We start from the raw sequence: 22362 nt of genomic DNA, 5'->3' as shown, positions 1-22362 counted from the left end.
CATGGTTAAATATAGATGGTAGAGGAACTCTTTTCTCTACCCTTACAAATCCTCAGATGTTTTGCCCAAGCAGAAACCTCCAGCTTTAGAACGTTGGACTTTTAATGGGCAACATGTTTGGGGGCTGCAGCAAGAATCCTGCAGCTCCTTAGAAGCTTCTCTGGGTTGCTCAGTGAAAAGATCAATAATGGATAATGTTCTCCAAAAGCCTATTATTTGCCATCGCCTATTTCCCTTCATGCTTAACAGCACACACAGAATACAGGGTAGGTGAACTGAGGGTGCCATTGCTGCTTATTTGGGGCAATAGTGGGACCCAATAGGAATGGCCAATGCTCTGCGTGAATTGAGAATGGGCTAGAACAGGGGTCAGCAACCTTTTTCAGCTGTGGGGCGGTCCACCGTCCTTCAGACCATGTGGTGGGCCGGACTATATTTTGAAAAAAATATGAACGAATTCCTATGCCCCACAAATAACCCTGAGATGCATTTTAAATAAAAGCACACATTCTGCTCATGTAAAAACACACTGATTCCCGGACCATCCACAGGACAGATTTAGAAGGCGATTGGGCCACATCCGGCTCCCAGGCCTTAGGTTGCCTACCCCTGTGCTAGAAGATGTGCCAGAATTTCTGCAACACAGAGAGGTTGTTCACCCAATAAACCAATGTGAATAGGGTTTGTGCAGGCAGAATACTACTCTTCTATTCAATGGCAGCCTAAAAAGCTTGTGTGACTATACTGGACAGAGGTGCAAATTCTATATTGCCAGTTATTAAATTAATGTTTAATGAAGAAATGTTTCCCTTTCATTTTGGAAACCCTAGATAAGGTGGTTTGTTTGTTTGTTTTTAAAAAGTCAAAGACAGGCTTTGTAAAAGCAGTAGCCTAGGCAGAGTGGCATTGCTTCTGTGTTGTGGTTTCAGAGGGAATGGAGAAGACTGGTGGTGTGTTCCTTTGGGCAGTAGCAACCAGCAAGAGGTTTTTTGCAGAAAGCCTTAAGGGCAAGTCCCTTCTATCTAAGCAGTAAAAACGTAGAATTTCACCAGGTGCTGTTTCCTCTTAAAGGTTCACAAGTGGAAGGATGGTGTGTAGAACTGGGAGCTTACCCTGGGTGAAGAAATCATAGCATTGAATATAGACAAGACTTGAGGAAAGGCCTTCAGAAAAGCTGCATGATTGTCTTTCCCAGTATTTTCCCTAATTCATGTTTTCTATGCTATCATTCCAGATGTCTGCATGCACTCGGAAACTCAGACAAAATAAATGCATTGCAGAAGATGGTCATGTGTGGCGTCCACTAACAAACATGTACAGCATTGTGTGTCTGTGTTTTCCCAGATGTGTGAGCACAGAACAGTACAATTGGGCATTACTTTGCCATGGCTGTTAACAATGAGCTGTCGCATTGACTAGATTGCAGTGAAATCAAAGCCCCTACAAATTCCACTGTTACCAAGCTTTGCTAATATCTAGGATTTGGCCTTCCTCTCTGCTTTAGCAGTTGATTAAGACATACTTTAATCCCTTGCAGGGCACTGAGAAACTAATGGCTTGTGGAGTATTTGGGTCTTTAAGCTTCCAGTGTGGATGGTATGAAAATGATGTCATTTGGCTGATGTTTAAATATATTTCTCCTTTAAATAGATGTTGCTGCTTCCTCTCTCTCCCTGCCCCCTGCCCCCCCTTGCTTCCTTTTATCACCTCCCACTTAATTTTCCCGTGTGTATTTATTCTTGGTAAGAAGTATGTGTGACATGTATCGGAAATCTGGGATTTCCTCCCTAGTAAATATTATCACAGAGCAGAGAGAGACTGAGACAGCTTGTGTGGGATCTGGTCTAGCACAGCTGAGCCCTAGAAATGCAGAGCACCGCAGCAAATCGGTATTGAAACAAAGCAAGTCACTTCTTTATACTTCAAACAGTTGGGAGCACTTGTATTTATAGAAATGGTTTCGGGAAAAGGCTTTCAAAGGCACAGGACAGCAAGTGCCACTTGCAGTTGTTGAATCAGCAATGCTAGCAAAGGAGCAAGGCAAAGGCAGAAGGTTGCATGGTGTGTGTTCAGGTCAAACACACATTGAAGTCAATGGGCTTCACGGGGAGATGAATCCCGGATGAAAGGTTCCAGGTTGTGTTTTTCAGTAAGGAATGAATAATGAGGAGGAGTGTTTTGGAAACTGAGTGCGGGGCTTGCTTCCTAGACAGTATGGCAAAGCATCTCCTGCCTGGAGGCTTTTGGACGAAACTGTACTGGAGGCCTGAGGCTTGTAGCTTGTCTGTGGCCTGCAGGCCAGAAGAAGGAAAGCCCGGAGGGCTGGAGACAGAGTGCCTCCTTACCAAGCCAATCTCCCTTGCCAGCAGAGAGACCTTGACTTCTTGCAGGCAAGAGCTGTTGCTACCGATGCTGGGTGAGGGGAGGTGGGTAATGTGAAGTCCCTGCTGAGTCCTGGTCTTGTTGTGCAGCAGGGGCAGTGATCTACTTCAGGACACACCTAGAGTGGAGGGACAAATGAAGACATGAATTGGTGTCCGGCGGGTACAGCAAGACTTTTCAAAGTGAAGCGGGTACTACCTGGTCTCTGCTTGAGGAAGCAAACTTGGGCAGGTACTGCCGTTAGGCTGGACTGCCATGCAGTCTGGCTGCTGCCTTCTTCACTCCTGCAGTAGATTTTTCTGGAACATAAAATGCCCCCTCAACCCACTGCATCACATTTCCAAAGTGGAAAGGGGCATTTTCGAAGACTTGGGGTGAGTTGGGATACATTTATTATATTTCTGAAGGTGACTTACTGAATGCCACCAGGCTGCTACTGCTTATTGCAGCTCACCAACATTTGAACCCTTGGCCAGGAGGGCTCTTTTTATATTTTTGCTCAAATCCAGTCTATATTTGTCATATTTATGGAAATATGCAAAAGCCTGCAAAACGATCACTTTGAGAAGTCATTCCTCATGCCACTCTGGCAAAGGGCATAATCCATTGGCAATCCATAACAGGTGTGATGTCTCTTTGTGTTTTATGATTGAGGATTGATTGCTGGCAACCTTACAGACAAATCCCTAAGCAGCATCAAAGCAGGACTTTTGAAACCACAGGTCATTATAGCTTATTGGCATTTTACAGGGCGGATTATGATTTCATCAACTCAGCAGCATTATAAGCACAGAAAAGAAACGTGAGATGCCGTTGGTTGAATCTGCGGAAAACTGAGAAGGAATCTGGGTGTCCTGCGGGTGTGATAGAACAAGGGTTGAGAGAACCTTTGGAACACAAGGCGTTGCTGTTCTCCAGCTGCCAGCATCCCAGGCCAATGGCCACGCTGGGCCACTGGGAGTTGCAGTTCAGCAGCGTCTAGGAGCCCAAAAGTCCCCCACCACTATCAAGGGATAGGAAATAGCTACTGCCTTGTTCATGTGAGGTCATAATAACAAATCCTGGTGTGTTGAATTGACAGCAGCACACCTCTGACAATAACTTTACTGAGCCAGCTATCCTGTGATGGCTGCAAAGAAGGATTCAGCTGATGGACAGCGAAGCATGGAAGTCCTAATGCTGTAGCAACCCACAAGCACTGCACCATCAAAGAAACAGAAAACCAGAAATCAGTATGGGGTGTGAGTGGGTGTGTCCATCATGCATTATTTTAAGACCCAAATATTGGGAAAAGTTTACTGGAAACAGGTTCCTTAAAAATGTAGTACTTTCCCCTGATGTAGCAAGTTCTCGCTTGAAAAACGTTGGGAATGAGAATATTTTAAGAGCCCGTTTTTAGCACATTTTACATTTAAAACAGCACACACCTTCTTCTGCATCCAGTGTTTTTGTTTCTGACTTCCTGCTTCTAATACAATTGCAGCCAGATTCCAGTAAGAATGTGCAGGACTGACTTGGCACAGTGAGTTGATAAGCAGGCTTGACACCTGTGCAAAGGGAGATCTGAAAACGCTTCAGAGGCGAACTACTATAGTCCCAGTGTCAGAGACAGGCAAGGGCCACAGGTGACTATACTCAAAATCTAGGTGTGTGGGGTTAGTGGCCTGAGCTGAGCCATGAGCTAGGTCTGGAGCATTGCACTGCAGTGTGCAAACGGTACTTCTCTTTTGTTTGGGAAATGGCAGAAGGCCTGGCTTTTAATGACACAAGATCTTGCCAAACTGCTTGCCCATTGCAGGGATCAGTTACTTGTTTCAGTGACTGCAATGGACTCTGAGGCCATCATACTGTAGGTGGTAGCTAGACTTAGGCTTTGTTGCAGCTCGATACAATTTATGGCACAAGTATGGCTTCCCCCCACTGTGTTTTTTAACTAACAAATCTAACAAACAACGATAAATAATTATACATTTAAAACCAGCACCTTAGCAGCAGTGACACCGGCAAGTGGTTTCCCCCTTGCCCTGCTCCTTTCCAAAGGGCACATGGATCCACATGTGGTGGAACTGTAAAAAGGTCAGACAGTTTTGGGAAATGATTTACAATGAGCTTAAGAAAATGTTGAAATGCTCTTTCCCTAAAAAGCCTGAAGCCTTCCTGCTATGAATTATGGGTAACGGAATCCCCAAAAAATTCAGGAAAGCCTTTATGTATGTTAACAGTTGCTGCCAGAATTTTAATTGCCAAAGGCTGGAAGGGAGAGGATATCCCATCCAAATCAGACTGGCAAAATAAATTAAGAGAGTATGCTGAACTGGCAAGACTATCAGCAAGGTTACAAGACGTTACAGATGAAAAATTTGTCAAGAGAGTGGGACATATACAGAGTTTATGTAAAAGAACATTGTCAAAATATCAATCCTTTGGCAGGTTTTGATTGAACTTCTATGTCTATGTGTAAATAAGGTAATTTTATAAAAATTTAAAGTAAGCTAAATAACATGGAGGAAATAAAGTTAAGTGCGTATTCAAGGAATCTACTCTGGGAACATAATGGGAAGATTGGAGGTCATGTCAAATTTAATTACAAAATGATGTACAAAGCAAGTACCAATTAAGGAATGAATGACTTGTTTATTTTTATTTTGTCTTGAACATCTATTGATCCTTTTTGTTATACAGTTTTCAACCAATAAAGCTTTGTAACCCCCCCCCAAAAAAAAATCCAAGGGAAAACCCACTCCGTAGCGATAGAGCAGAACAAATGGAGCAGAATTGACGGAGCACTAAGAGCTGTGTTCCCTGGGGAAACCGGACGTGTCAGGTATATATCTCAAACAAAATATCTGTATGGGCTAATTTCTAAACCTGGGGAAGCCAAATCTTCATAAATTGTCATGAACGTATCTGGTCACTTCATTTCCCTGTTACCTGGTGACCTTTACTGCTGGTAAAGACAAGGAAATTAATGGTAGCTGAATGACGTATTCAGAAATATGTGGCGCATCGATCCTGAGACTGTACCTGCTTCAAAAGCAGACAGGGTGGAGTGTTTAAATATTCTACTATGTTAAAAACAGCAACACAACACCCGTCTGGCCATGTAAAGCTCACACGTCAGGAAAAGGGCTAGGGCTGTGTACACATTGCAGTTTAAAGTGGATTTGAGAACTCCCCTGTGTTTTTGTGCCATCTACCTAGAATCATAAAATTGTAGAGTGGGAAAGGACCTCAGGGGTCATCTAGTCCAACCCCCTGCGATGCAGGAATGACAGCAAAAGAATCCCTGGACAGATGACCAGCCAACCTCTGCTTAAAACCTCAAATGGAGACGGGTCCCCCACCCTTTCTTAGCAAAGAAGCCCATTCCATCTGCTATGGGACAGCCCTTTATATATTGTATCACCATGATCTCCTCATCCAATGGCAACCCATTTATATCATATTTCCCCCCATTTAGTTAAAAAAAATTATGATCCCCGGATAAAGTAGTAAGGGGAAAATCCAACACTAAATTGCCTGTTACCCAACTCTGGATGTCCTCAGGGGTGGGCAGTGTTGTTTTTTGTGTGTGTGGTGACGCATTGCAGGGTGCAGTCCATCACTACACCCCCTGCTTCCATTGTGGGAGGTGCTCCATGCCTGGCTGCACAACACACACACACACACACCTTCTTAACCCACTGTTTTGTGCAATTCTGATACACTGGAAAACTTGTATATTAAAAAAGAAAAGGCTGCACAAACATGTAAACAAATACCTGTCTGCATGCCCACAACGACCCTCATGTTTCTAGAAATTTGGGGGAAAGAAGTGATAACTGAGGGGACAGGAAGCAGTGCAAATATACCCCAACAAGTGCCCAGTTGTGGGCGGGAAACATTGAGCTAGTATTCAATTGGAAGTGCTTATGTGGGGACAAATTTGTACCAAAGCACACACAGAAAAACCGAAGCTGTGTATGTACAGTGGAACCTCGTGTTATGGACGGGATCCGTTCTGGAGGCCCGTCCGTAACACAGAACTGACGCAAGCCGAAGCGCTGTGTCTGCGCACACGTGTGGCGTGATTTAGCGCTTCTGTGTATGTGTGAGCAGCGAAACCCATTCTGGTACTTCTAGGTTGCCGCAGGATGCAACACGAAAACACGTAACCTGAAGCAGATGCAACATGAGATATGACTGTACATCAAACCTAAGTGTACATTAGCATTCTGGCATGTACACAGCCTAGCTTTTCAATCCAGCTGGAACTATTTTACCTGGGGAGCATTCAAACATGCAAACTTCACTGGCAACCTTCTGAAGTACTGTGGTCCTACCTTGTGCAAGTTTTTACTGGCAAATTATCAGCTCTTAAGACCAAGGATTAGTTACACTGACTGATGCTGTTAATCATTTCAAATAGTGGCCTACTCACAAAGCTTTTAACAAATAAAATACTTGCCAGCCAGCAGGGGGGTTACCAACAGCTTATGGAGGGAGGGCATTATTGACAGACAGCTTTGGAATCCCTAATAATTATCCTATTATGCCAGTTCTGTGATTATCTCACATTCAAAATGTGACAGCTGCAGCTTGCTAGATTGTTAGGCCCCGATGATTATCATAATTCTTAGCATTTATACAGTGCCTTGGACTGTTCAAAGACCATCATTTATGTTATCTCAGTAATCTTTATAACAGTTCTTTAGAAGGAAGGTTGCAGTTCAGATCCTCAGCTATTAAGCTTACTTAAATCTTAATCAGATTTTGGACGAGGGGTGAGGAACCTCCAGTTGGAGGCCAGATGCGGCTCTCCAGCTGTCACTGTCTGGCCCTTGACTATCTGTAGGCTGCCCTCCTCCGCAGCCCTCCTCTGCATCCTCTTCGAGTGCTTTTGCCCGTCTGGAATATGTCACTGCCCTGTGATAATGTCTCTTGCTTGCCTGGGCAGAAACCTGCATATAGCTTGCCGTGAGTAGAATCATTTCTCCACCCAATGAGCACCTCTGGCCCTGCCCAACACTGGCATGTGGCCCCAAAGGGAATGTGATCCTTGTGCTGAAAAACATTATTTCCTCTTGCTTTAGACTTTCTACACTCAGAATGTTTTGAGAAGGACTGTATATTTAACATCTTTCTCTCTAGACACAGACAACCAAATTTGGTTATGTTCTGTGTTCCGTTTTTAAGGGGGCCATGGCTGAGTGGTAGAGCTGCCTTGCAAGCAGAAACTTCCAGGTTCAATCCCAAGAGACTCCAACCTTTTTCTGTTTTCTGGAGAAGAGAGAAATGGTTATTAATAAACCAATATTAAGTCTGTGGTGTGAATTTGTCCATATTCTGTAAGCTTTCTGGTTTAGCCAGGTCATTTTCTCAGCTCTACCCAAGGACTTTGTTACTCCTTTAAGCACATAAACTGCATCAGAAAGTGGCTTTTTATTTTTTTTTTTTTTATAAAATTTTTTTATTGCGTTTCTTTCCATAGGTGAACAAATTTGTTTGGACAACAATATACAAGAAACATTTTCCATATATATAAAGAAAAACATAGAAAAAAGAAAAGATCATTATGAAATTTTTTCAACATCTTTTTGGACCTCCTCGCATCCTCTCAGCATTGCGTTCATCGTTCTAACCAATTCAGCAATTTATTATCTTATTTCCCAACTTATTATACCTTTGTATTTATTATGTTACCAATTTCAAAAATTTGTAATTTAATTTTAACACTTTTAATAAACATAATATTTTGTTTCTAATTTGTCTCATTTTTTTTTCCATCAATACTTACTTTATCATTTACTTAAAATAAATTGCAGAAGCATAACGTTTCTTAATCGTGCACAATCTTAACACTCAAACAACTTATAATGTTTTTGCAAATAGTCCTTAAATTTTTTCCATTCCTCCTCCATTGTTTCTTCGCTCAGATCTCGAATTCTGCCGGTCATTTCTGCCAACTCCATGTAGTCCATCAACTGCGTCTGCCAGTCCTCCAGTGTGGGTAAATCTGGTGTCTTCCAGAACTTTGCGATAAGAATCCTAGCTGCTGTAGTTGCATACATAAACAAGGTTCTGTCCTTCTTTGGCACCTTCCGGTCCGCCATGCCCAGAAGAAAGGCCTCTGGTTTCTTAGAAAAGGTATATCTGAATACCTTTTTCAACTCATTATGTATCATTTCCCAGAAGGCCTTTACTTTCGGGCAGGTCCACCAGAGGTGAAAGAATGTCCCTTCTGCCTCCTTACATTTCCAACACTTATTATCAGAAAGATGGTATATTTTAGCCAACTTGACTGGGGTCATGTACCACCGGTATACCATTTTCATAATGTTCTCTTTCAAGGCACTACATGCCGTGAATTTCATGCCGGTGTTCCATAACCTTTCCCAGTCCTCAGACATAATGTTGTGTCCTACATCCTGTGCCCATTTTATCATAGCAGATTTAACTGTCTCATCCTGTGTGTTCCATTTAAGCAGCAAGTCATACATCCTCGAAAGTACCTTAGTCTTTGGTTCTAGTAACTCCGTCTCCAGTTTCGATTTCTCCAACTGGAAACCCACTTTTTTGTCCATTTTGAATACCTCTTGAATTTGAGCATAATGTAACCAATCTCGCACCTTACCTTTTAATTTGTCCTGGCTTTGGAGCTTCCAATTGTCTCCAACTCTTTCAATCAGTTCCCAATATTTTGGCCAATGGGCCTCCATATTGGGCTTTTTTTTAGAAATCTTGGCTTCCACAGGTGATAACCACCTCGGGGTCTTGTTTTCTAATAAATCCTTATACTTCATCCAAACGGCAAAAATTGATTTTCTGACAATATGGTTTTTGAACAATTTATGAACCTTCGCCTTGTCATACCACAAGTATGCATGCCAACCATACACATTATCAAACCCCTCCAGATCTAGGACATCGGTGTTTTCCAACAGGAACCAATCCTTCAACCAGCAGAAGGCTGCAGCTTCATAGTACAACCTTAAGTCCGGCAGGGCAAACCCCCCTCTTTCTTTTGAGTCGGTTAGTATTTTAAATTTTATTCGGGGCTTTTTGCCCTGCCAGACAAACTTAGAAATATCCTTCTGCCATTTTCCAAAGCATTCCATTCTGTCCACGACCTGAAGGGTTTGAAATAAGAATAGCATTTTTGGCAAAACACACATCTTTATAGCTGCGATTCGGCCTGACAAGGTAAGTTTCAATCTTGACCAGATATCCAAGTCTTTTTTAATTTCCAACCAACATTTTTCATAGTTATCTTTGAAAAGGTTTAAATTTTTAGTGGACAAGTATACCCCCAGGTATTTCACTTTTTTAACCACACTTAGCTCTGTCTCTTTCTGATACCCCTCTATCTCTGTAGGTGTCAAATTTTTGACCAAAACCTTAGTTTTTTGTTTGTTTAACTTGAATCCCGCCACCCGACCAAACTCCAAAATAAGTTCCAAAACTCTTTTTGTGCTAGATACTGGCTCCTGTACTGTCAAGACTAGGTCATCTGCAAAGGCTTTCAGTTTGTATTGTTTCGCTCCGACCTCTATACCTTGCACCAACTGGTCCTCCCTAATCATATTCAGCAATACCTCCAGAACAGAAATAAATAGCAGAGGGGATAAAGGGCACCCCTGTCGTGTCCCTTTTTCAATTAGAAGTTCATCCAATACCACATTGTTCACTATCAACTTGGCTTTTTGCTCTGAATAAATTGCTTCTAGTCCATTTTCAAACCCCCGTCCCACTCCCATCCCCTTCAGGTTTTTCTTCATAAACATCCAAGAAATATTGTCAAATGCTTTCTCCGCATCAATAAAGATTAAAGCAGCCCTTGTGTTTCTGATTCGCAACAACTCCAATATATCAATAATATTCCTAGTGTTATCAGACATGTGTCTACCAGGGAGAAAGCCTGCTTGGTCCTTGTGAATTACTTCGTTTAAAACGTTTTTAAGTCTACTTGCTAAAATGTCTGCAAATAATTTGTAATCCACATTCAGGAGTGAGATGGGACGGTAGAAAGTGGCTTTTTAAATTAATGACTTCAGCTTCAGTGTCAATATCCAAAAAAAAAAATTGGTTTCACACTGTGAGCAAATAATAAGGCTATTTCCACAGTTACATGGTGAAAAAAGCAAGCAGGTTAGACACATTAGTTGTTTTTCTGCCTTGTGAAGAGGCTTTTTCTTTCATCTTCCTTTTTACCTCTTTGATAATTTCTTTTATAATACCCTTCTCTTCACTTTTGATCTCTGTCACAGCCATTTTTAACATTGCTTCCCTTTTCCGAACTAATTTGCTTGCCTCTTTATCTGCCAAGGGTGCTCCATCCGGTTGAGGATCTTCTCCTCTATAACATCTTTTTAAAAACAAAACTGCCTACAAGACAGCAAATCTGATTTGCAGTCAGTACTTACACAGTGGGAGTCATTTCCCCCTCATATCTGATACTGTTGGCTGCTGCTTCCAATTATGCCTTGTACTAGAAGCACAACTGCTGAGGTAACGGAGTTCTATGATGAATCAGACTACTGCAGTTGCTAAGTGTGTGTCTTAGATTTTCCTCTTGCTTCCCTGTTTCGTTGTCATAAATGGTGGACCCAAAGGCACTCATCCACTTGCTACCATGTAATCCTCAGATATATTTTAGGGTCTGCATGAGAGGCAATCATGTGTTATTTATTAATCATGAAGTCATAATGATTTGGATAAAAAGCAGGACAGAAGACAATGCCCAGGTTCAGACATAACAAAAACCATGTTTTGTTGTTACATGAATGAGCTGGAATGAGCCTTGGGCTCATGTTCAACTCCTTCTGCTTCTCTTGTGAGGTGGAGAACTTTCATGATTCCTCTCATCATTAGTAACAAAACCTTCTTCTGAACTTAACAAGTGATGGGTTACAATTTGTTAGAAGTGAAAGATAAAAAGCAGGACGGGTTATTAGGGCTGCCACCTTTTATTTACAATGGCCCCACTGTCTTGTGCCATGTATTTCCAAGTGTGTTCCTCCAAAGCAGGCATGTTCAAAGTCCGCTTTGCGGATGTAATCTGGCCCACTGGTCGGTTTAATCCGGCCCCTGTGGCAGTTTATCCACTGGGGTAAAATCCTAAAAAAGAGTTCAACAACTTCAATCCTAAGAAAAGAAAGCTCATCATCTCTCTCAGAAGTGTCTAGACTTTGGATCACAATCTGGTAACCTGTAAACTGCAGGCTCCTCTATTTCACATACAATATGTAGGGTCTGCGTACAGAGATTAGGAATGTATGAATGTCAGGGATAGGAACACCAGACCAACTTCCATTTGCTCTTAATATGCCAGTTCTTTCCTATCCTCATCGGCATTCTTTTTATTTTCCTTGAAGCCCCCACAGATTATACCCTTGAACAGGACCGCCATGTTTGTTCCCAATTTGTCCTTTAGCAAAATTCACTGAAAATTCTACTTCTCCAATTATTTACAGATCAGTGAAGGACCCACAAATGACCCACATTTACTCTAGTGTAACATATGAACCAGCAGAAGAGGGCAGTTAAGTAGCATACTCCTTCATGTTTCATCTTGCCTGGTCCTTTTAATAGTGGATAATGGGGATGTTTTTAAAATTCTCATCCAAATTTTGCCCCGGCCTTTGATGCTCCTGCCCTTGTTTCTCGCTGGTTCTTTTTGGAGGATGGTAAGCACTGTTTTTGTCAGGTTTGAGGAAAGGGTTAGCGGTGGAGCACAATGCATACAAAAGCTCTTAGGGTTGATCCAGTTGGGCATCTCCAGATAGGGCTTGGAAACACTCCTTTCCAACCAAAACCCCAGAGAAGCGCTCGTGATCATTGTGGACAGCACTATTGAGCTAGGCAGCCCAATGGTCTCACTCTGCAAAAGGCAGTTGCCAGTGTAATATGCTTTCTGTTACAACAGTAGGACCTAAACAGAGAGAAAAGCAGAATAATGTTGTTCTTTCCAGAAGTCACTTTGGAAACAGAATATTGGATGGACCTTTGGCCCTTGCTGGCTGCTTGCTTCTTATATTCCTTTGCTGACCACTGTGGCTTCAGTGCAGGCTGTGATCTCAAGCACGGCAGTTGTGGTACCAAACATTAAAGGAATTTGCGAGGAATGTTTTTGTTTCTTATTTTTAAATATCACTGTCCCTCCTTGAGGATTACAATAAATGTTCTGATGCATTGGATTTTTTCTATAGCTGAAGGCAGAACGATCCCCTCCTTTCCTAGGCTATACGTTCTCCTGATTTTTAAGGGATATGTCAGAGAAAGAACAACAGTAATAGTTGATAATCTGCAGATTTTATGGACAAGCAATTTTGAGTCTGACTCTCATCCTGTAAAGAACAGCAAACTCCTTCAGCTGGAACATGAAATAAAAGCTGAGCTGGAAAGGAAATGCAGCAATTTTCCTCTTTTTTCTTTTTTTTTTACATGGTACTTCATTTGACTCATGCAATGTTATTTAAAGCTTAGGCTGCAATAAGCATTATTTGCAACATTGCCTTCAAAACCAAAACCAAAATCCTGCATAGTAGGTAAATGAGCTAAATAAGAGACCCTAGAGATACACATAAAAATAAGAGTCTCTGCACTGTAGAATCCCACACACTACATTCTTAACTCTCACCAGGAGTAAGTCTATGGAACCAGAAGTGTTGCAGAAGCCAGCTATACAGGGGCTGTGCCTCCCATTTTGCCACTTGAGGTGCCTTGCGACAGTTGCTTACCCCACCTGCTCCATTGATTCCGGCAGAGAAGTAGCACCTGTATCCGTGCCAATTTTTTGCAACTTTGTTCCATTTTCTGGTAAATCTCATGTGCTCTGCAAGAACCTGCACGATTTCGGCAACTTCTTGCCAGAAATCAGCACATTCTCACCTGAAGTCAGTACTGATGCCAGTGCTGCTCCTCCTCCAGCAGCAGAGGTGATAGGGCAGGCTGCTGCTCTGCCTAAGCCTGGAAGATGGAAAACAAGTCTTTAAAATAATGTTTTGTGCTGGATTGTAGTCACACGGCCGAGTTGAATGTGCTTTGGATCTCCCCATGCCCACCAGGACTTGTCTCAGGATGAGCAAAGTATGCCAGCTTATGCCAACCTATCTTTGGCTGAGCTGGAGTTGGAGACTTTATGCCAGCAGAGAGGTCTTGCCCATGAAGTCTGGATGGCAGCAGTGGCTTTTCCATCTGTAATGTGCAACATGTGTCAGCAACAGATTCTTCAACCAACCTGGAGAGTTGAAGCACAGAATGGAAAAGTGTCATGTGGGGACCATTTACACCTTTGTGTGCACAATTAAAGACTGCCAAGCAATGTCTCTAATTATGTTTGTATGGCTGGCTCATACATTATTATTTTTTTATAGAAAGGATTTGAAGGCCTCAATGATGAGTGGTATATTAATCCTGGTAGGATCTTTTGTTTTTAATATGTTTGTTGGATTGAGTCTATCAATTGCAACTCTTCATATTGAATTTTTGCTGATCTTACTAGTTTTGGTCCTAGTGCTTTTAAAGTACATTTGCGCTGTTGTTTTCTGTTGCTGATTTTATTCTGATACTGTTTTAAGGTGTTCTGCCTGTGCTTTATTTTTATACTTTGTGAATGGACAGTATAGAAATGTTGTGAATAAATATGCAAATAAATAACAGCTTCTTTATTTACAAGTTTAAAGCTGTGAGCTTCTTTGAAGGCCTTTAGTTCCAAAGAGTGAGTTCTAAAAAAACACCCAAGTTAATGTATATGGTGGCACTGGATATCAGCATCTCTGTGGTACACATGCTTGCCATTGATTTGCCTCTTTGGGTCATGAGGCAGAGGGCTGTGTGTACAGAAACTCCATGCGTTTAGTTTATACATGCACAGGCTCTGCATAAGGCTGTTGTTGTTGTTTAGTCATTTAGTCGTGTCTGACTCTTCGTAACCCCATGGAGCAGAGCACGCCAGGCACTCCTGTCTTCCACTGCCTCCTGCAGTTTGGTCAGACTCATGTTTGTGGCTTCGAGAACACTGTCCAACCATCTCGTCCTCTGTCGTCCCCTTCTCCTTGTGCCCTCCATCTTTCCCAACATCAGGGTCTTTTCCAGGGAGTCTTCTCTTCTCATGAGGTGGCCAAAGTATTGGAGCCTCAGCTTCATGATCTGTCCTTCCAGTGAGCACCCAGGGCTGATTTCCTTAAGAATGGAGAGGTTTCATCTTCTTGCAGTCCATGGGACTCTCAAGAGTCTCCTCCAGCACCAGAATTCAAAAGCATCAATTCTTCGGCGATCAGCCTTCTTTATGGTCCAGCTCTCACTTCCATACATCACTACTGGGAAAACCATGGCTTTAACTATACGGACCTTTGTTGGCAAGGTGATGTCTCTGCTTTTTAAGATGCTGTCTAGGATTGCCATCGCCTTTCTCCCAAGGAGCAGGCGTCTTTTAATTTCGTGACTGCTTTCACCATCTGCAGTGATCATGGAGCCCAAGAAAGTAAAATCTCTCACTGCCTCTATTTCTTCCCCTTCTATTTGCCAGGAGGTGATGGGCCCAGTGGCCATGATCTTTGTTTTTTTGATGTTGAGCTTCAGACCATATTTTGTGCTCTCCTCTTTCACCCTCATTAAAAGGTTCTTTAATTTCTCTTCACTTTCTGCCATCAAGGTTGCATCTGCATAAGGCTAGATTAACCCTATGTGGAGGTAAAGAAAGGGGCTAAGTAGACACAGTTCCTCCTTTGCCTTCATGCACTCAGTGACTTGGGATTGACCTAAATACAGAAGCATTCTCTCAAAAAACGTGCACATGAAAATAGGAACGCTCCTATATACACATGCCACAACAACATTCTTACACCTTGTGAGTGGGTGCTCAAGCTTTGCCTCCCAAGGTTGAACGTAGAACACAGAAGACAACCTAGATCTTAGGTTGAAGAAGATCCAAAGAATAGGATGTAAAAGTCTTCTCTCTGCCCCCAATGTAACTTAACTCAGGTTTGAATCCATGGTGAACAATGTGAAAGTTGTGGTGCCTTTTATCAGATTAGTACTGATAGTTCACAACAATGCCATGGCCCTATAGCAAACAACTGATGTACAAAAATCTGGAATAATTGTGTATACCTGTGTCTGAACCACCATTTTCATATTGTCTTAATAGGGTGCTCAGGGGACTTTTCATATACTGTGTGATGGCCAAATCTGTCTACTTCTGTCCCTTGCCACTCATATATTCGGCAATGGGTCTGTGCCATGGAAGGTGGGAGAAGAAGTAACTCTTGAATTTTAACAGAAATGCGTGTCTCTTTGCACTTTCTCTTTCACATGCAGATTGGTGATGAATCATTTACATCCATGGCAATGTATGAGCAGATGCCTCTAACTGTTTTGTAGTAGCAGTTACCATTGGGTACACACTATGGCTCAAAATGCCATGAAACTCAGAGAGAGGATAAAGCAAAATCTATTCAGACTGAAAACAAATAAGCAATGCAAAAGCTAATAGTGCTTCTTAGTTAATGCATATTGATTGCAAACCACATTGCAGTAATCTGATACATGCTTTGGTTTTTATTCTGGTTAGGTAATAAATTATTACTGGTTGCTTGAACACGAAATGATAGGAAACAGATCCAAAATTAGTGCAAAATATACAGTCAACAAATGCAATGTTTTGTTTTTAAAATGGAATAGCCGATGCAATAGAGCAGAATTTCTGTGTTTAGGTAGTTCCATAAATCATGAAAAGCAATAGATTGTATGAAAAATGAAAGAGAAAACAATTCATAATTTCATCCTTAATTTGAATTATAGTGAGAGTCTTGAGAGTCACCGATAATCTTTCCTCGCTGATTCTTAAAACATGTGCTTGTTACCTTAGTGGAGAACATGGCAAATTATCTATCTATGCGTAGCACAGGTAAAGGTAAAGGTACCCCTGCCCGTACGGGCCAGTCGTGTCCGACTCTAGAGTTGCATGCCCATCTCGCTTAAGAGGCTGGGGGCCAGCGCTGTCCGAGGACACTTCCGGGTCACGTGGCCAGCGTGACGAAGCTGCTCTGGTGAGCCTGCACCAGCGCAGCACACGGAAACGCTGTTTACCTTCCCGTTATAAAGCGGTACCTATTTATCTACTTGCACTTAAGAGTGCTTTCGAACTGCTAGGTGGGCAGGAGCTGGGACCAAACCACCGGAGCTCAACCTGCCACGGGGATTCGAACTGCCGACCATATGATCGGCAAGTCCTAGGCGCTGAGGTTTTACCCACAGCGCCACCCGCGTTCCATGGGTAGCACAGTCTAGTCACAACTCTGCTATGGCACAGAAATGTATGCTCGTAAGTGCTGCGCTTTGGGAAAGAGGCATGAGGCTCTGGCAGTGTCCTAGAGCCCTCCTATCTCCTTCCTGAACGTGGGAAAGAACTAACTAGGCTTTGGGAAGGAGACAGGAGGACTCCATGACCCTGTCACAGCCATCACACTTCCTTCCCAAAGCCCAGCACTTACTAGGCTTTGGGAAGGAGGTGGAAAGGCACCCCCTTGGCCCCGGGGAGGACTGCTCACACTGCCCTATATCTGCCTCTGTAGAAGCTTCACTGCCACAAGCACAATGCAGTACAATATAGATGGAGTTGGCACGGCTATATTTAACACCTGTTGTCACTGAATATGAGAATTACTGTGAATGCTCATCACGGAGCACTCCTTTAATAAGAGGAAGCAGAAAGACAATAGTACAAACTGAGCTGGCAAGTGGTCCTACCCGGTGTCTGGATCCTGGCAAGATACAGACACTGTGACTGGGTGGTTCCTGGTGAATTGCCTGTCCTGCCCAGAGCTGCCTCTCCCTGAAGGAGCAGGCACCCAGTTTGGGGTGCTTTTGCCTCAGTGGCTGGAAGCACCTGTTACCAGATGCAACTGGTGCAACAGCTATGGCCATTGATAGACTGGAAGAGTTTGATCACAGTAGATCAGGCACTGGTGACTTCAAGATTGAATTGCTTACTTCTGAGTAGACTGTATTCTAATTGTTTCCAACTGGAGAGTTACGCGCATAAAACCAACTGGCATTAAAAGTGCTTAACTTGTTGTGTATCACAGCCATTAGTGTTGTGATTAGCTGGCAACAGAATGCTCATATTTTTAAAGCATAGGATCACTTCCCGAGGTTTCTGAAGAATTTGAGTGTTTTCCCCATACTACTTATCCATCTCAACGGGCTTCCAAAAAAGGGCTGCAACTATTTTTGTCTTTATTTTTCACATAGGGTAGGAGACTAAAGGAATGTTTCATCACAGGAACAGCCCATTTCAGAGCCATGAACACAACACAGATTTATATTAAAATATATGCAGAGTTTGTGCATGCCATGCGGTGCAGAATAATTAATTGAATAAGATATAAAATTGATGTTTTCAAAGGGGGAAATTTAGCAAAGCAAGGGAGATGAGCACGCTAGTGTCGGAAATTGCATCAGTGGTGTTTGCATGGCATTGTCGAGGACAGCGATTAGAGAGAAAAATCAAAGCTGTTTCATTAATCAAATCAATTCTCTATTGTAACAATGCAAAGATGTTATGTCTGCTGGCAGTCTGATTTGAAATCAAATGTCTATGGATTAATGAGTGCAAGATGATTGCTTCCAAGGCTGTTTTTGCAAGCAGAAGATTTTTTGGGGGGGCGGGGTGGAATTGGAAATGTGGAGCTAGACGTATCTGGCAGCACAGTTTTGTTCTGAGATTCCAGATGGGCTGTCTTTATTATCATAATCACATGAAATTAAACATATTCTTGGGTGTATTCATTGAAACGATAGTCCTGGATCTTCATGTGGTTGAAATTGGAAGACCACAAAGTAGAACGAGCCAAAGTACATGAGCAGCAAATTTTTCTAGTGCAGTTGATGGATTGTACCATTTCATATTTCAAGTGGGAGCCTTTATGTTTGAGTATGCCCCATATTTAAAATTTAAAAAATTGTGCATAGAAAAGTATGCTACGGAACCATGCATTTAGGCTAAATGTTTCTCTCTGACATTACTGTTTTCTGTGTACAGAAGTTTAATCTCACCCCACATTCTGGTATAGTCCTGTGAAAGCACAATTAAATGATTCTTCAGATAGTGTAGCTCCCCTCTGAGTCAGATAATCCATAACTATTATTCTGGAATTCCTGCACTTAGTTGTAGTATAATGAAAAAGAAGATCAAACTTTATATTTTACATTTTTCAGAGGTTAAGTGCTATGATACCTTTTAATGTGCCAAACCTATGCTCACTGAAGAATGAATCTCATAAACTACTCTAGCATAAAAGAAAGCCCATCTACTATTAGAGGAAGCTTCCCGGAATTAATTCAGGTACCATTCCACATTCCCCTTGGTCCCTTTTCTTCCTTGAGAAGTCTGTTTGCTCTGGTTCAAAACTAAATTGATGGTATATAAATGCCCCCTTTTGAGTTGAACAGTTAATTTTGCAGATTAGAAAGAAAAAAGAAATCCTTGTTCTGATGTTTCATCTCATTCCCCATGGTGCTATAGACAAATAAGAAGCATATAGCTCTTACTGAGTCAAGATTATAGTACAGCTTCTCAGGAGAAAATTGGCTGGCTTTCATTCACTACATAAAAAATGGCCAATTAAACATGGAAGCAGCAAGAAGCCAGAGTCCTCCTGTTGTGAGATGTGAAAATTAAATTGCTCTCTGCATTGGCTTGCCCCTTTTTCTGTCTAAGTTTAGCTCAGTGTTATTTCCTAATGTTCATCTTAATGTGCTTAAGGCCGATTGATGCCAAGTCTTGACTTCATGAGCCTTATTTGCTCAGATTAATTTTTATTCAAGGGGTAACCTCACTGGCTTCCACAAAAATCGGACCAGTTTCCGTTCTGAGGGCCAGTTTCCACACTCATATGAATCAGTGGGCGAAATGAAGAATTGTGGGAACTGTAGCTGGTTAAGGGTCTCCTAACAAGGCTCAACAAACTACAATTCCCAGGGTTCTTTGCAGGCTGGAAGCCACCATTTCCCCTGTGGTGTTGTCAGTCTGTGGTATTCCACTGGGGAGGGGAAACAGCAGCTGCGGTTTTAAAAAATGGTGGAATGGCATCCTTCCCACCCACCCCAAATATCCATGAACAAATTGATGTCTGAGGCATTGTGGGGAAAGCTGTCATCTGTCAGTCAGCGGCTGTCAAGAACAGCCCCACTGCCATTTCCATAGCAAGTGGCAAAAATTATTTTTGTTCTCTGTTTCATTATTTTAAATATCCCCAGTTCTCCACCAACAAACAGGATAGAGGGACATTTATGCACAGCGGTTGTTTGAATGCTCTCCTATGCAAAAATCCCTGCACACAGAAATCTAACCTGCCAAGCTGAGGGGTTTAGTCTGCAATTCTCCTTGACATGGTGTGTTTCTCTATGGAGTATTTTTCATTGGGGAGTGTTCCCCACCTTCATCTCCACGCCAGCAACTTGAAATGCTACAGTCATGGGAAATCTTGCTACTCAAAAGTTTCAATCTCAGTAAGTTCAGTAGAAATCTCATAGTATTACATATTTTAGGACTAGAGCCTTAAATTATATGAAGAAGGATTGTGAGACCACTGGCTTCACTTTACTTGCAGTTTTTATATATGATATTTCCAAGCATATACAGAAGTAGATTAGTTTCTTGGGAAGCAAATACCGTATTTTTTGCACCATAACACTCACTTTTTTCCTCCTAGAAAGTAAGGGGAAATGTCTGTACGTGTTATGGAGGAAATGCCTACGGGTGGCATGCCTACGGATTTTCCTCCTCTAAAACCTGTGTGCGTGTTATGGTCGGGTGCGTGTTATAGAGCGAAAAATACGGTAACTTAGTTGTGTGTGCAATCTAGTTTCTAGCACTGATATACAGTGGTACCTTGGTTTACGAACTTAATCCGTTCCGGAAGTCTGTTAAGGTGTGCTTTCCCATAGCAGCGAAGGACTCAATTTACACTCAACAGGAAGCAGAATATGTTCTGCTTCCAAGGCAAAATCCACAAACCAAAACACCTACTTAATCCAAGTTGTTCATAAACTAAGCTGTTTTTAAACCAAGGTACCACTTAATGAGAACCCACTTTGGAATTCTCCACAGGAAATCTTGTGTGTGTCTGTTGAAATCAAGAGTATTTACAATCCGAGTTCCTTGTCAAAATTCAAATAGTTTTTTCAAGGTTAGAATTGGACCAACAAAATCAACGGAAAATGTGGCATGCAATCATATATACTTTCCAAAGCAACCATCAGTGTCAGCAACCCAAGCATGAGACAAGTTCTGGATCCAGATAATTTTCTTGAACCTCACTGATAATTTGACAAAACCTGACATCAGAAATAGAGCCAAGTCGGAAGGCTCCATGAGGAATGGAGAATGGGCACTAGCGGAGGAAAGCAGGAAACAATCTGTTTCTTTTCTCCTGCAGTCCAAATTCTGGGCAGAGTATGGTGTGAGCAGGGAAGGAGTGTGTGGAAAGTGGCCAGATGATTTGACCTTCTTCTCCTACTGCCACAGCAAATCTCTCCAAATCTTTCCTCCAAGCCTTTTTCTCTTGGAAGCTATGTGGAAGCCCATTTTGTCAGGATGTTATTTACACTAATTGCAAAGCAGAGTTTCTCTAAGGTAATGAGTGTTCTGCCATGTTTGTAAATTTTGCAAACTGGCGGAACTGTTGTGTGGCAAACCAGTGCCAAAGATACTGCAGGGTCTGGATTCCCCCCCACCCCCTGTTCTTCTGGAGTTGAAAATATTTTGTGTTTTTGCCTGATTTTGTTGATCCACATAGCGCTGAAATTGAGTGAATGCAGAGTAGTGTAATAGCATAATATTTTGCAATGGTCCAGGGATACAACCATAAACTATTATATCTTAAAGTGCCACGAATGCTTTGTGAATGCTATCCAGGGAGGTGTGGGGATGTATTTAATTTCTAAAGAGACAGTCAAAGCACTTTGACCCGATTCAGACGTAATGGAAAACCATGGCTTCATGCTATGTGACTAAATCACTGTGAGCCAGGGGCTGCCGCACTCCCTTTCTCACCTGAAAAGAGATGTTCTAGCTTCTGGTTTTAAATACCCACAGTTCTGTGAGATCCAAATGTGGGGAGCTGTGGTTTATTTAACCTGTGGTTATTGAGAACAAACCAGGATCAAAATGTGGTTCCAGATTTGAGCTCTTCCTTAAACCACTGGTTAAAGAAATGCAGTTTGTGGGTTTTGTGGGTAACTGGTTAGTTTAAAGTTGGAAAGAAACGCTTGAATATACAAGCCTAAGGCTCGCCTAAGCTTCTTCACATAGCACAAACCAGGATTCCTCATTTCCTGGCCAGTTTCTTCAAATTCATATATGGTGTTGATTACAGACTCCTTTGTGAAGCTTTGCTTGTGTACTTCCATCATTAGTCATTTGCATTCATGTTGTGCCTATTCAAGCATAGCCGTTAACCATTACTACTGACAACTTCATAACCAGCAGAGTCAAACCATAACCCTGTTGAGAACTGTATCATAAAATGAATGCATGGAGCATAGCAGGATTGCATCTGTTGGACCTGCCCACTTTCCCACAAATTCAAAGCGTTTATTTTAATTTATTAAATTTATATACCACCCTTCATCTGAGGATCACTGGAGTGTTGCCAGTATAAAAGCACAAAATATGTGACATAATAATGAAGAAGACATTTTAGCACAGGTCCTGTACAGAAGTTTGATGAGCATGTTGTGTGATGTGGGCACAATCCTTATTCTCCAACCCCCAGGTTCATTCTATACTGAGGTCTGGGGGAATTTGTTGTTGCTGCAAGTATTTCACAGCTCATTATTATTCCACTGTTATGCTTGTCCAAGTATTATAGTTATGTATATGTTAAGGACACATTTTTATGATAAAAAATGATGAGGTCAGTTAGACGCCATATCATATTCTTGCCTGTTTTTGTAACTGTACATTGTGGGATATTAACCTCAATGACTTATGTG

The 22362-nt window shown here is 42.0% G+C and overlaps 1 protein-coding gene and 1 long non-coding RNA gene across 11 annotated transcripts in view; both read left to right on the top strand.

The window, feature by feature from the left end:
• PCDH9 (protocadherin 9) overlaps positions 1–22362 on the top strand; it is a 779656-nt gene that overhangs the window by 17098 nt on the left and 740196 nt on the right. The gene's annotated exons all lie outside the window — the stretch shown is intronic.
• Positions 16544–19798, top strand: LOC308589533. Its single transcript, XR_014009362.1, has 2 exons — positions 16544–17394; positions 17427–19798. It is a non-coding gene; the product is annotated as an uncharacterized lncRNA (long non-coding RNA).

The sequence above is a fragment of the Podarcis bocagei genome (assembly GCF_964188305.1).
Source record: "Podarcis bocagei genome assembly, chromosome: 6".
Taxonomy (NCBI): Eukaryota; Metazoa; Chordata; class Lepidosauria; order Squamata; family Lacertidae; genus Podarcis; species Podarcis bocagei.
This window is presented reverse-complemented; position numbering and strand designations above follow the sequence as displayed.